Source organism: Vombatus ursinus, unplaced genomic scaffold, assembly GCF_900497805.2.
Source record: "Vombatus ursinus unplaced genomic scaffold, bare-nosed wombat genome assembly UNPS02014847.1, whole genome shotgun sequence".
Taxonomy (NCBI): Eukaryota; Metazoa; Chordata; class Mammalia; order Diprotodontia; family Vombatidae; genus Vombatus; species Vombatus ursinus.
In genome coordinates, this window is record NW_020954625.1 from 18023896 (window position 1) to 18040257 (window position 16362).

Below are 16362 nucleotides of genomic sequence, written 5' to 3' on the forward strand. Positions count from 1 at the left end.
AATTTGAAAATAAAGAAAAAATGCCTTCACCTCAATTTAAGAAAAAAATTAACATTGTCAGATGTATATAGAAAAGGAATTTGGTAATATTCTTCTTTTTCAAATGAGGAAACTGAGAGCCCACCCAAAAGTAAATGGACTTAATATGAGTCACACAAGAATTATGAGTAAAACCAGCACATCATTCAAATCTCTAGGAAAGGAAATATATCTTTATATATCACCTACTTCTTGCCAGGTATTCTATTAAGTTCTCTAGCCACTAACTGGCTCTAGAAATGGCTTTACCCTACAGACATATCACAAAATAGGATTGCTCCATTGCAAGTCCTTGGTCCCAAAAGGCAGGAATCACCGAACTTGGAGTAAACTTGAAGATAACTTAGATGGGTAGTATTTAACTTGGAGTTAGTAAAAATTGAGTTCAGATTCTGATTTAGACACTTACTAGCTGTGAGATCCTGGAGAAGTCATTTTTCTTCTCTATTTCTCAGTTTCCTCATCTGCAAAATGAGAAGGCGAGACTCAGTGGTCCCTAAGACATTTTTCAGTTCCAAATTTGTGAACCTAAAACCCTGAGGGAAAAACAATAACAACAACAGCCCCCCCCCAAAAAAAAACAAAAACAAAACCAACTAGTTCAATACCATTATTTTGTAGATGAGAAAACCAAGGTAAAGAGAAGTGTCATTACTTATCTAAGATAACCCAGTGAGTTGAGATCATTTAAGCATTTTCCAAAACACTGTAGCTGATTTGAGACTGAACAATTAAATAACAAGAATTTTTAAGTGTCTATTTTGTGGCAAACATTTTGTGAGGCACCAGGAAAAAATGCGAACCACAAACAATTCTCTACTCTTAGAGGGCTTAAATTCTATTGACGGTGGAAGGTTGTACTAGATGGATGATAATGTGAGGTTTCCCAACTTAGGATTTTATATTTATAAAACAAGAGCCTATCCAACTTTCCTCTCCACCAATACGAAACTGTGCAATAAAAGTTACTAAATAGACTGTACGTGTCACCCCAGAGATCCCAAGATGGAATATACACTTCAAGGAGTTCAAAGACAGAAAGAAAAGTTCATGTACAACAAAATAGTCAGCAGCTAATTTTTTGAGAATAGTCAAATTAAACAACAATAAAAAAGTAAGAAAAAAACAAACAAAAACCAAGCGATACACATCACTTATGAAACAGTTAAACAAATTTGATACATCCCTGTAATGGCATATGATTCTGCAAAAAAGGGGGAAAAGAATTCAAGGGAAAATGGAAAGTCTTGCATCAACAGTTACAAAGCAAAGAAAGTAGAATCAAGGGAATAGTTTACATAATGATCACAAGAACATTAATGAAAACAATCCTGAAATACCTAAACTCAGAGTGAACATAAAAGTCATTGTTGATTCTTAAGTCCAAATAATAATAAAACAATTCTATCCTCTAAAGAAAATGGTGGTAGCTATATGTATATAATACTGGGCATGCTGTTATGATCACAGCATCATTTTGCAATACTGATTTTTTTTTCGTTCATTACAAGGAACGAAGGAAGAAGTATATCAGGATGTAATTGGGTCACCAAAACCAAAAGCTAGCAACAAAACTTTATGAGAAAGCAAAATCAAGATTATACTGAAGTACTTATTTGAGTAACAGAAGATGTTTTTACAATTCACTGTATCCTAATCATGCTTGTCTTATAGAATGTTCCTGTGTTCAAAATTAAAGCAATCTTAGTTTCCAACTTATCTTTCAAAGGACAAGAGATTTGTAAGTTGGGCAATAGATTTTGGATGGTGATGAAAATATCTGGAAGGCTTTTCTTTCTCAAAGTAAAATCCTCTCCATACACACACACATACACATACACACATATACATATACACATATACATATCTAAACCTATACATATTTACACATATATAGTATACATATATACAAAAATCAAAATATACAAAATAATATAATCATACAAAGCAAATATTATATGTAATATAAATAATAAAGTATAAAACAACACAAAAGCAAATGATGTCAAAAGGCAGTTGAAATCATATCAATTGCCCTTGCGGATCTCAGTTACAGACATGAGGTAATGAAGCACTGGTCTTTTCTCTTACTTGAGCGTTGAAGAACACTGGATGCCTATAAGTTCATATGCTGCCAGATTTTTATTTATTTTTTTAATTTTCTTTTTATTCTTCATTGCAAGGACAGGTCAGGAAGGGATATCAAGACCTGGATGATATATAAAAATGGAATCAATTTTTATAAATATTTTTAAAATTATTCTTCTTGGAAGGAATGAAAACAATCATAAAACAATTTGCCTGCCCTTTTAAAACATTAATGCCACTGCCTGGCTCTGTAGGTGGTATTTGCAAGGACAGAAAGATTTGTGTTGAAGAAAGAGAATGTGGTTGAAGATTCTATGCAGTTTGACAGGTCAAATCAGCAGGTTATTAAATAACCAGCCTCCTTTCATACGAGGTGAGCCAGAGTATTCTCTCTTTGAGCTTTCCGGGGACACTGAGAAATAATTCACTTTTACCTTCCTTAAGAACTACAGCCTTGGCATAAGAAAAGAGAGCCCAGTTGCTTTCTGTGGTACCACCCTCATCTGAGCCTGGGCTGTCCTTATTAATGTATAAGTCATTAGATGGCAGTGGCCTATTTACAAAGTTAGTGCTTTTTTTTTTTTAATTTGCAGAATTAGAATGTAACATTAATATATCTCCTAGGAACATCGGCACAATAGCTAGAAATATAAAAGACGAGTTTTATGCTAAAAAAAAAGGTCAATGCATATTAAAGAGCCACTGCTTCACACACATACACACACACACACACACACACACACACAAACACACACAAACAGACAACGTAAGCACTTTTTTTTTTTTGAGATTGCACAGTATTTTCTTTATTTACAAGTTAGAATCAATACATACAGGAAAAAAGGAGAAGGCTTAGCTCAGAAAGCTCCTTGGGGAAAGCCATGAGGCAGGAACCTGAGGACCCCAACGTAGTAGGATGTAGAATAGGTAGAAAAAAACATAATTGTGGAGGAATTGACTGCAGAGCGCTTGCCCCCTCCCCCTTCCCCCCCCTTACTTCCCCAGAGTGTAGGGCAGGGGCAGGGGCCAGGAGCCTCCGGCCTCCGGGCCACATGTGGCCCTCTAGGTCCTCAAGTGTGGCAGTTTGACTGAATCCAAACCTAGAGAGCCACGTGTGGCCTCGAGGCCGCAGACTCCCCACCCCTGGGACACTAGGAGAACTCCACTGACCCACCTCCCCTAACCCTGCACCATTTCAAATAAATTAAAACCAACAACTTCAGAAAACAGGGCCTTAGGAGGGGAATAGGTAGCTGATAGTTGTGGCCTCAGGCCTTATAACCACCCAAGATCTCTCCCCCTACTTCACTCTGTTGAAGTGGGAAGTTCCAAGGCCAAGGGAAATCCCCTCTTTTTATGCCTGTACCCCACAGCAAGGAAACTGTCTATACACCGCCCCCCTTACAGAGGCAGACCTCCTGCACCAGGAGAATGGGGTGAGGGGGGATTGAAGCAGAGGGAACCTCAGGAAGGGGCTAGGGAAATCCAGTCTGTGCCACTGAGGCCTGGCACCTAACCCTGAGCCAGTCACTGGTATCTGAAGAGAAGGATCAGGAGGATATGAGCTGGAGTCTGAGGCACTGAGGCATGACAAGGCCACCTGCTGTGCTGCCTCCACTGTCTTACCTGCCTTCTTGGGGGGCTGCTTCTTGGTAAAACTGAGCACTAGGTCCTGCAGCCTCTTCACCAGTTGTCCTTGTTCTTCCTCTGTCTTACCCACCAACTTTTTGATGGTGTAAGGTTTCCTCGTCTTCTTTCTTTTTTTTTTTAATAAATTTGTTTATTTTTAGTTTTCAACATTTACTTCCACAAGAGTTTGAGTTAGAAATTTTCACCCCATCTCGCCCCTCCCCCCACCCCAAGAAGGAATGCATTCTGAATACCCCTTTCTCCTAGTCTGCCTTCCCTTCTATTTCTCCTCCCCTTCTCTTATCCCCTTCCCCTTTTATTTTCCAGTAGGGTAGGATAGATTTCTGTACCCCATTTACTGTATTTCTTATTTCCCAGTTGCATGTGAAAACATTTTTTTTTGACATGTGTTTTTAACACTTTGGGTTCCAAATTTTCTCCCTTCCTCACTCCCCACCCACCCTCATTGATAAGGCAAGCAACTCAATATAGGTTATACATGTGCAGTTATGCAAAACATTTCCATAGTAGACATGTTGTGAAAAACTAACTTTATTTCCCTTAATTCTATCCCACCCCCCCCATCTATTCTATTCTTTCTTTTGACCCTGGCCCTCCTCAGAGGTATTTGCTTCTGATTACCCCTTTTCCCAATCTGCCCTCCTCTCTATCATTCCCCTACTCTCTTGTCCCCTTCCCCCCACCCCATTTTCCTGTAGGGTAAGACAGATTTCCATACTCAATTGAGTGTGTATGTTATTCCCTCCTTAAGTCAAATCCTAAGAGAAAAAGATTCACTCATTCCTTCTTACCTTCCCCCTTTTCCTCTCCACTGTAAGAGCCTTTTCTTTTCTGTTTTTTTTTTTGTGAGATAGTTTACCCTGTTCTACCTCTCCCTTTCTCCTTCTCCTAGTATAATTCTCTCTCACCCCTTAATTTTATTCTCCAGATATGACTGCTTCATCTTTAACTCACCCTGTGCCCTATATCTATCTATATACATACATATAATTTTTTCCTTCCAACTACTCTAATACTGATAAAGGTCTCATGAGTTACAAATGTCATCTTTCCATGCAGGAATGTAAACAGTTTGACCTTAATAAGTCTCTTATGATTTCTCTTTCCTGTTTACCTCTTCATTTTCCACTTGAGTCTTGTATTTGAAAGTCAAATTTTCTATTCAACTCTGGTCTTTTCATCAAGAATGCTTGAAAATCTTATATTTCACTGAATGACCATTTTTTCCCCTGAAAGATTATACTTAATTTTGCTGGGTAGGTGATTCTTGGCTGTAATCCTATCTCCTTTGCCTTCCGGAATATTATATTCCATACCCTGGCGTCCCTTAATTTGGAAGCTACTAAATCTTGTGTTATCCTGATTGCGTTTCCACAATACTTGAATTGTTTCTTTCTGGCTGTTTGTAATATTTTCTCCTTGACCTGGGAACTCTGGAATTTGGCTACAATATTCCTAGGAATTTTCCTTTGGGGATCTCTTTCAGGAGGAGATCGGTGGATTCTTTCAATTTCTATTTTGCTCTCTGGTTCTAAAATATCAGGGCAGTTTTCCTTGATAATTTCTTGAAAGATGATGTCCAGGCTCTTTTTTTAATCGTGGCTTTCAGATAGTCCAATAATTTTTAAATTCTCTCTCCTGGGTCTATTTTCCAAATCAGTTGTTTTTCCAATGAGATATTTCACATTGTTTTCTAATTTTTCATTCTTTTGCATTTGTTTTACAGTGTCTTGATTTCTCATAAAGTCACTAGCTTCCAATTGCTCTATTCTAATTTTTAAGGAAGTATTTTCTTCAGTAATCTTTTGGACTTCCTTTTCCATTTGGCCGATTTTGCTTTTTAGGGCATTCTTCTCCTCATTGGCTTTTTGGACCTCTTTTGCCTTTTGGGTTAGGCTATTTTTTAAGGTGTTATTTTCTTCAGTATTTTTTTGGTCTCCTTTAGCAAGTTGTTGACTTGTTTTTCATGATTTTCTTGCATCACTCTCATTTCTCTTCCCAGTTTTTCCTCTACTTCTCTTACTTGCTTCTCAAAATCCCTTTTGAGCTCTTCCAAGGCCTGGGACTGATTCATATTTTTCCTGGAGGCTTTGGATGTAGGAACTTTGACTTTGTTGTCTTCTTCTGATTGTATGTTTTGATCTTGTCACCAAAGTAAGATAATATAGTCTGACTCTTTTTGTGCTGTTTACTCATGATCCTGGCCAATTACTTGAATTTTAAACTCTTTGTTAAGGTAAAAGTCTGCTTCCAATGTGGAGAATGTACTGTCCCAAGCTTCGGGGGTTTGTACAGCTATTTTCAGAGATACTTCTAGGGACCTGTAAATTTTCAGTTCTTCCAAGGTGATACGGTAAGGGGCGAGGTGTTTCCTCTCCACCACCACAACAAGCTCCACCATGCCAGCGCTCCTTCTGGCCCCACAGACTGCCCCTCAGAACTGTGATCCAGATCCAAGTGTGGGCAAAGCAAGAGATTCCTGCCTCAGCACTGGCAAAGAGATTCCTGCAGTCCCCTCTGATCAACCACTTGGTTCCCCCTCAGTCTGTGGGTCGGAAGCTCAGGAGGCAGTCGCAAGACTTGCAGCTGAGACATAGCTTCTCTCTCTCACCGCAGTCACAAACTTTTCCCATTGACCTTCTAAGTTGTCTTTGGCGTTCGTGGGTTGAGAAGTCTGGAAACGGCCACAGCTGCTCGCGGTTCAGTCCTCTGAGGCCTGCTCCAGGTTCCCTGCGGCCTGTGCGCCCATGCCAAACTGCGCTCCTCTCCCCGCCCGCCGAGATATACCTTTCCAATCAACCATCCAGGTTGTCTTGGGCTGGAAATGTGTTTCACTTTGTCTTTTTGTGGGTTCTGCTGCTTTAGAATTTGTTTAGAGCCATTTTTTTACAGGTATTTGGAGGGGTTTGGGGGAGAGCTCAAGCAAGTCACTGCTTTCACTCCTCCGTCTTGGCTCCAACCCTCTTTCCTTGGCTTCTTACACAAGCAGGAAAGAGCATAGTGCTCAAGTTCTCGAAGGGAGGGTGGTTTGAGAGTCTCAAAATCAATCTCAGTCTCCTCAGGGTGTGGGTTACAGAATGAGGATCTTGGGCCTGGATGATATGGACCACACCACTTAACTTCTCTCTATGTGACTTATTGAAGTCCAGGCTTAGCTGCCATTTCTTGTCATAACTCATGGGCCAGTTCTCTTCTGAGTTGTGGGCAGCAGTTGGTGGTGGAGCTGTCTTCATCACCTTCTTTGAGGGCCTAAGGACACCCCTTCCAGAGAGACCAAAGGCAGGAGGCCCTGCTGCCCTAGGACCACTGCAACCTCCACCATCACCTGCTTTCTTCGAGGATTTCTTGGGTGGTAGTGGGCTAGGCAGGCTGGCACTCTTGCCTTCTTTGTCCTTCCCTATTCATCCCCAGTGATCTTCTGCCTTCTGCTTCTTCTTTCCCCTCTCCTTTCTGCCTAAGCTTGTAAATCGGTCCTTGGGACAGGGCAGCCAACTATTCGTGTGCTGCTAAAGCTGTTACCATAGTTCAGCCAGCCTTCTGACCCTTTCCTACTTTGATTCAGGGACTTCTTCCTCCTCTGAGCAACGTTCATTTCTATTCTCCTCACTGGAGAGCTCAGAGGATGATTTAGCCCAGCCGGGAGCACAAGAGTAGAGGCAGGTAAAGGCCCTGGCTTCAGTGGCATAGCATGCATCTTGGCATATCAGAACTCAAATACATTCTGCAGTTTTCATGCCATGGCAGCAATATCGTGATCAGGAGGGTTATACTTGTAACAGTTGGAAAACATAAGCCTCATATCAGCTGCAAACTCTTGCCCAATCTGGTAACCTCTGTTCTCCATCTTTCACTTGACAGTGCTGAGGTCCATGGGGTGTTTAATAATGTCGTATTAGTCATGCAGGCCAAGAGCTGAAGCATCCATGGGCTCATAAAAAGGCCAGGCATAAGCAGCATGTTTTTTGGAGAGTAGCTCTTTTAAAATGTCACTGCAGTGTTTCAGTTACTCTGACAGCTTAGCTTCCCTTTCGTGGAGCTCTGGTGCTGCCGCTGGGAGTCTGGCAACTGCTTCCCTTGGGGTTTGATGGGAAGAGCTCTTTCCAGGTGTATGTAGGGCAGCTGACATGTCTTGGGCTCTGCCCCCCTCCGGGGGACCAACTGGGTAGCCAGGAGCTAGGATAGCTGATGTATAAGCATGTCAGTGTCTGCTTTCCACTTCACTCCCTTCTTCTTGGTGAATGGCTGGGCAGTAGGTGGTGCAGAGACTGTCAACAGTGGGTGCCAGTGGAGTACAAAGACATGAGAAGGGAAGAAGAAATCACTGAGCCCTGGGCAATGTTCAGGACAGTGGTGGGGATCTCAGATGATGAGGAATACAAGAGTGTATGAGACAAAAAAAGAGACAGCAGGCACTTGGCATGCACTGGTGAGGCAGGCGGCTTTGAAGTGCTGCCAGCTTTGCCCCCTTGTTGTGCCTCTCCTTAGGAATGGTCCTCGCCAGTTCCTGCTCCTCAGATGGCATCAGTGCCACCTTCTGCAAAAAAGATATTTTCTAGCTTCCACGCTATCAGTACGATGTCATGTGTGGCCTCACACATGTAGCAGTTGCAAACATGGTATTGAAATCCTGCATGCTCTCAGATCCCAACCAGGAATGGTTACTTTCTAAGTCTTGTTTTACTTTTCCCAGGTCCATAGGTTTCATGATCTTATGGCAATCTAGCAGGTCCAGTTTCATAGCACTTACTGGTTTAGGGAATGGCCAGGCAAACTGATGCCTTCACGGGGCTTTCATCACCACTTTGTGTAAGTATTGCACCTGGTTAGTGGCCAGCACCTGCTTCTTGGGATTGGGTCCTTCAGGGGGACACACAGAGCAGGCACAGAGGCCTTGATTGGTTGGGCTTTCCAACAGTGAAGGTTGTGCTTTCCTAGGGCTGCAGCCACAGGGCCCTTGCACAGTGGATCTGAATTCCCCTTCCCAGGAAGCTTCTGCCAGGTATGACCTAAATGGCCAGAAGCCAGTTCTGGAATCGGGTGGTAACAGATAGAAAGGGAAGGGGCATATTAGAGTGAAGACGCCTTCACATTTGGTCACTCTTAAGGCAGAGAAGGGGCAAGGTGGAACCTCAGGTGTGTGGGATGAGGGGTATCATGGGGGCCCCAAAATGGTAACCGTGAAGGTCTCTGGGGTTTGCACCGCTCGCCAGGTTGGTCTTAGGACAGACCAAGGGACATCTCCAAACTGATGGATATGGATTGTAACGGGGAACGCCAGGGATTTGCCGCCTCTGTAGCTGTGGCCTATCCACAAGCCCCCGAGCCCACAAGCAGCTCCACCCCGGCCTGAAAGGGTGGCATGGAGCCCAGCACTGCCCTTTTACGTTCAGTCCAGAGTGGGGGTGGGGGGAAGAGTATGCAGCTCCTCAGTTTCTGCACACAGCTGTGCTTAGGACTTCCTTTCCCCTCCAGCAAGCACGTGCCCTGTGGGTGATGGGAGGCCTAGAAGCCCGCCCCTCTGCGGGAGACTTCCCCATTGGTGGGCTACAAGAATTACATCACTGGCTTGCCTCCTTGGGTTCTGCCACCAGGCAGAGCTTCACTACATTGACCCCAATAGTTGATGCAGTTTGTCCTTCCTTCTTGAAGAGGACCATGACATCAGGGAGGTCCTGTGAATTGCATTACAGTGAGGGAGGGCTGTGCCAAGTCACCAGCCTCACTCTCTTCTCTGGAGCCATCTGGGTCTAGTGGCCAGATATGAACCAGGACAAGTGGAGATGGCCCAGGATGCAGAGGGAGACCTTGGCCTTTTCAAGCTAAGATCTCTAACAGGTCTCAGTCTGACTGAGGCAGCGCTCAATCATTGATTAGGAAGTCAATTGACCCAAGAGCAGAAAGAAGGTCTCAGGAAGGGAGAGTGTGCCAGAACATTAGTGTCTCACATACCCACAGTTCCTTCCCATAAGCATTCCTTAAAAGGAAAAACAAAAATCAATGTTGAAATAAATGCAAAGCATGGTACAAAGGCAGAATTTCCACAAATCTACTCCAAAACAGAAAATGCTTCCATTTGGGTTTCAGAGTCTGATTAATTTATTTCTTTTAATATTGCCTTGCCATGTTACTTTGAAAAATATTTGACATCACCTGCAACCTATATCTAGTTTACCTTTTATTAATATCCTTCTAAGGAGGTTTTACTTGCAAACACACTAGCCTTCAATTTACCTACAATTCCCCAAAGGATGTTTTTTTTGTCTTTGTTTTCATCATGTGTCACTAACATTTTTGACTTTAGGAAAGTCATTAAATATTACTGCTGCCACCATATAAAGAAAAGCTAGCACTGGATTCTGCTGTGTGAGTAACAGGGGCCAGTAGCAGGAACTCAGTTCTGGTGATTCAGTCTGTAGCTGGTGCTCATTAGGGGAGCGTCCATACTCAACTAGCCGGCAGATTAAATCACAAGCTGGCTTGCAGACAGTATTTCCAGACTTACCTTTACGTCTTGCAGTTCTGAGAGTCCTTCACAGAACAGCTTCCAGGCCACTCTAAGTCAGTCAGTCAGTAAATATTTATTAAATGTATATTCAGTTCTGGTACTGTGCTAAATGGGCTAAGTGTACTAAGTGCAAGGGATAAAAAAAAAAAAAAGAGGTAAGAGTCCCTGCCCTCACGGAACTCCAGGTTTAATGAAAAAGACAATTAGCAAACACATTTGTACAAATCAGTGAAATACAGGATACATAGGGAACAATTAACAGAGTGAAGACACTAAAATTAAGAGATTGGAAAAGGTTTCCTGTAGCATGCGAGATTTTGGTTGGAAATTAAAGGAAGCTGTGGAAGCCAGTAGGCCGAGATGAGTAACAAAAGCTTTCCAGGCATGAAAGACAGCCAGAGAAAATGTGTGTGGTTGTATGGTTTGTCCTTCTTTCTCAAAGAGGACCATGAAATCGGGAAGATGATGCCAAGACTTGCAAATGAATTGTATTTGAGTGAGGGAGGGCTTTCCAAAGTCACTACCCTCACTTTCTCCTCCAGAGCCATCCAGGTCAGATATAGATCAGCACAACTGGAGGCGGCCCAGGATGCAGTGGGACACCTAGGTCTTTTTAAGCTAAGTTCTTTCCAAGTTCTCACTTTGACTGAGGCAATGCCCGTTCACTGATTAGGCCTTTTTAAGAAGTGAGTCAAGAGACGGCCCCTTTAAAAGAAATTCAAACTGGAAACGGGAGACTGTCGGGGTTGTTTCTAGGCAAAAGAGAAGCAATTACTATTTACATTCTCTCAGAGCCATCAGGACCCAAAAAATTAGACTAGTTTTCTTGACCTTAGACATTTCACTGAGGTCATATCACTCCCTTGCTTAATAAGCTTCAATGTTTCTCCATCACCTCTAGGATAAACTTTAACTCCCCAGCCCTCAAATTCAAGATCTACCAATTTCTGACTTCAGCCATTATTTCTGAACATTGGGTTCCACATGAAATTTTTCTTTTAGTCAAACTGTCCTCTTCCCAGAACATATCTGCCATTTTAACACAAAAAGTACTCTGTACTTCTCTATTACTATTGTTATATATTATTTCCCTTTTTGTCATTATTGTATAGGTTGATGTCATCTCTTTCCTTGAACAGAAGATTCTGCGTTGGTTTGGCAGCATAGCATAATGAATGAGCATTGGAAAATCATTTATTCAAATGTCACACTAATTACTTATTAGGGGTATGGTCTTGAGATTTGCTAAACTTCTCTCAGCTTCAATTTTCTCATCTGAAAAATGAGGATGATAGGATGCAACGTGTTGTATTACATTGAGCATTGGATTCAGACTTAGAAGGCCTAAGTTCAAACCTTGACTTAGCTGTTTCCTACCAGTGTGACCTTGACTTAAGTCATTTAAATTCTCAGAGACTCAGTTTCTCCATTTGTAAATGAGAGGATTGAACCAGATGGCCTATAAGCTTCCTTTCAAATCAAGATCTTTTAATATATGGTATGTATATCACTGAGTTGTTGTGAAGACCAAATTAGATAATGGTTGTGAGCAACTTTCAAACCTTAAATTAAAGCTCAACAGAAATATGAACCGACCATCTCATCTTACAAATGACAGCAAAGACAATGGAAGGTTAAATAATTTGTCTAAAGAAAAGCAGCTCCCAAGCAGCAATAAACATTGAGTTTTCTATGCCATAGAATCTAAGTTTCCTTTGGCAAGATGCTTAGGTGTTTCATTTTTTTAAGAGGGGGAAGAAAAGCATTGATATAAATAGAGAACAACTAATTACTTTTTGTATCCAATTCAAATTTGCCTTTAGCACAAAGGTTGTGTGCATGACTTTTAATTACATCTGATTCAATCTTATAAGTGGTAAGGTCATCAAATTTGACGAGGGGGCAGGCAATAAACATTAACAAGATACCTATGATGAATATTATCTCATTTGGTCTTTACAGCTACTCTGTTAGCTATAATTATCCCCATTTTATACTTGAAGATACTGAGGATAGGTGACTTGACCAGGATCAGAGAGCTAGTAAATTTCTGAGTCTAGTTTTGAACTCAGGTCTTTCTGACTTCACACAGAGTTCTCTATCCCCTGTGCCATTTAGCTGCCCTTAGAAGGAAAAACCTCAAATTTTAAAAAAAGGAAACTATTTAAAAATAGATAAAACTATTTATTCATTCTGGTAATAGTTTCCTATTGCTTCCTTCTGCATTATACTTTTCCATGTTCTCATTCTATCCTCATTTTTTCTGTTTATTCCTCAAACAGTATGTTATTGTCATCCTGACTCTTTCAGTGGCCTTACACTTTAATGTTAGATTTGGAATGGAAAAGCTTAGGAAGGTTGGTTAAATATTGCACACACATCACACTTCACCTTTATTTTTGGCCCTGACTCTTTATGTTGTTATGAATATTAAGTTAAATAAAACTGGCTGACCCCAGGATGCACTTCTGTGTCTCCATATTTGGTAAGATCATTGCCCCATATCCAGAGCCATTAGCAATTTTATCCCAGAGGTCAAGTTTCAGAAAACATGTTGTGGAATCAACTATTTTAAGATTAATTAGAGTGAAGCAGGGAGAAATCTAGTCTTGTCAGGGTGAAGACTGGTACATTATGAGAGGCAGGAATGAGAAGGCAGTCTATCAAGTAACTTCTAATTTTGCCTAATTATCTTTTTTTAATTTAAAAAAATAATTTATTTTAGTATTTTTTTTTAATTTTGAGTTCCAGAGGCTCTCCCTCCCTCCCCTCCCCCAACCACTGAGAAGGCAAATAATAAGATATCAATTATACATGTGAAATAATGCAAAACATATTTTACTATTAGATATAAAAAAAGGAAAATGAAAAAGAGAAAACAAGAAAAATCAGTTTGCACTCAGAGTTCATCAGTTTTCTCTTTGGAGGTGGATAGCATTTTTTCATCATGAGTCCTTTAGAAATGACTTTCATCATCACTGTATTAATCAGAAGAGTCACATCTTTCCATTGATCATTGCATCATTGTTGTTACCGTGCAAAAAGATCTCTTGGTTCTTCTGACTTCACTTTGCATGCGTTCGTATAGGTCTTGCCAATTTTTTTTTTCTGAAACCACACCCCCTCATCCTTTCTTATAGCATAATAGTATTACATTACAACCATATGCTACAACTTGTTCATCCATTCCCCAACTGATAAGTATCACTTCAATTTGCAATTTTTGCCACCATACAAAAGAGTTGCTATAATTATTGTTATACATATAGTTCTATTTTCTTTTCCTTTGATCTCTTTCAGGTACAGACCTAGTAGTGATATTGATGGATTAAAGGGTATACATGGTTTTATAGTCCTTTGGGCATAGTTCCGGATTGCTCTCCAGAATGGTCGGATCAGTTCACTACTCTACCAACAGTTCATTAATGTATCTATTTTCCCTCATCCCCTCCAGTATTTTTCACTTCTGAAGAAGTAAAGTGATACTTGAGTTCTTTTAATTTGACTTTCTCTAATCAATAGTAATTTAGAGCATTTTTTTCATATGACTATACACAGGTTTGATTAGGGCTCATGAGCAGCTGGATATGACTGGAACACGACTAAACTACAGCTTTGATTTCTTCTTCTGAAAACCGCCTGTTCATATCATTTGATTATTTATCAATTGCAGAATGGCTCTTAATTTAATAAATTTGAGTCTGTTTCCTATATATTTGAGAAATGAGGCCTTTATCGAAGAAACATGCTGTGTTTTTATTTATTACTTGATTGTTTATGGTACCTTTTAGCAAAATGCAGTTTTCCTGATTATCTTTTATAATTAGGTCTATTTTGCTTTTGTCTGAGACCATGGTTGCAACCCCTGCTCTCTTTATCTCAGCTGAAGCATAGTCGATGCTGCTCTAGCCCTTAGTTTCAATTTTGTGTACGTCTGTCTTTCTCAAATGTTTCTCTTGAAGCAAACATATTGTTGGGTTCTGGTTTCCAATCCATTCTATTATCTGTTTCTGTCCTATGGGTTAGCTCATCCTAGTCACATTCATAGTTATGATTACTGTGTATTTCCCTCAATCTCATTTTTCTTTGTTTATCTGTCTCTCTCTTTTTATTCTGTTGCTCCTCGAAAGTCTGTCTTGGGGCAGCTAGGTGGAGCAGTGGATAGAGCTCTGGCCTTGGAGTCAAGAGGACATGAGTTCAAATACAGCCTCAAACACATGATACTTACTAGCTGTGTGAGCCTGGGCAAGTCACTTAACTCCAACTGCCTCGCCAAAAAAGCAAAAAAAAAAAAGTCTGTCTTGATTCTGATCACTGTCTTCCCTGTGAAAACATCCCCCGTATCTCTTATCTCCTTCCCCTTCTATCCCCATATTGGGTAAGATAGATTTCTATACCCAACTACATGTGAATATATATTCTTCCCTCTTTGAACCAATTTTGATGAGAATAAGGTTCAAACATTGCTCAACACCTCACCCCACACATTTCCCCCTCTACTATGAAAGCCCTTTTTTGTAGTGCCTCCTTTATGTGAATTAACATCTCCCATTCTGCCTCCCTCTTTAACTTTCTTCCAGTGCATCCCATTTTATTACCCCTACATTCTTTTCCCCCAGATGATCTCAACATTCAACTCACACACCTGCCCTCTGTTTATGCAGAATACTTCCAACTGCATTAATAATGACAAAGTTCTTAGGAGTTACACGTATCATCTTCCTATATAGGAATGCAAACAGTTTAACCCCATTGATTACCCCATCGATAACCCCTTATGATTACTCTTTCATGTTTACCTTTATGTGCTTTTCTTGAGTCTTGTGTTTGAATATCAGATTTTCTATTCAGCTCTAGTCTTTTTATCAAGAATGCTTGGAAACCCTCTATTTCATTAAATATTCATTTTCTCCTGAAGGCTTATATGTAGTTTTGCTAGGTTGGTTATTTTTTATTGTAATCCTAACTTCTTGGTCTTCTTGAATATTATAGTCTAAGCCCTTGGATCCTTTACTGTGGAAGCTGTTAAATTTTCTGTGAGCCCAACTGTGGCCTCATGATATTCAAATTGTTTCACTCTGGCTGCTTGCAATATTTTTTTCCTTGACCTGGGAGCTCTGGAATTTGGCTACAATATTCCTGGGAACTTTGATTTTGGGATTTGCTTAGGAGATGAATTCTTTCAATTTCTGTTTTGCTTTCTGGATCTAAGATATTGGAGGCAGTTTTTCTTTATAATTTCTGAAAATGTGATGTTTAGGGTCCTTCTTTAATCATGGCTTTCAGATAATGAAATTATTTTTAAATTATCTTTCCTTAATATATTTTCCATGTCAGTTGTTCTTCCAATGAGATATTTCATGTTTTTTTCTAATTCTTTTTTAGTTTTTTTTACTTTGTTTTATTATTTCTTGAAGTCTCATGAAATCATTAGCTTCCACTTGCCCAATTCCAATTCTTAAGGAATTATTTTCCTCAGTGAGTTTTTGTACCTCTTTTTCCATTTAGGTAACTCTGCTATTTAAAGAATCCTTTTCTTCAGTGAATTTTATGTTTCTTTTCCCATTTGGCAATACTATTTTATAAGGTGATATTTTCTTCAGTATTTTTGTGCCTCTTTTATTAAGCTGTTAATTCTCTTCTCATAATTTTCTTACATCACCCTCACTGTTTTCTCCTTCATCACTTTTATCTCTTTCTTCAACTCATCCAGAAATTCTTGCTGGCCTTAGGTCCAATTATCATTCCTTTTTGTGATTTTTCTAGTAAGGCTTTTCACATTGTTGTCTTCATCAAAGTTTATGTATTCATCTTCCCTGCCACTATTGTAGTTTTTTTGCAATCAAATTCTTCATTGTTTTTGTTGTTGTTTACTCATTTCCTCGTCTTGTTAGATGCACAGATTGTGCATGTAATTTTAAAAAAAAACCTGAAAAACAAATTTTAAAATCCTCAACTAAATAACTATATAGAAATTCTAAAAAAAAAACTAAATAAGAGATTAATAAAATCAAAATTAATATAAAAGTAAAATTAGAAGTTTATTTATTTTTGGGAAAAATATAAACAGGTAGTATGAT

The 16362-nt window shown here is 39.9% G+C and overlaps 1 pseudogene; it reads right to left on the reverse strand.

Moving 5' to 3' along the window:
- Positions 1 to 3481: 3481 nt before the first annotated feature.
- On the reverse strand, positions 3482 to 9314 carry LOC114026904 (annotated as a pseudogene).
- Between the last annotated feature and the right edge of the window lie 7048 nt (positions 9315 to 16362).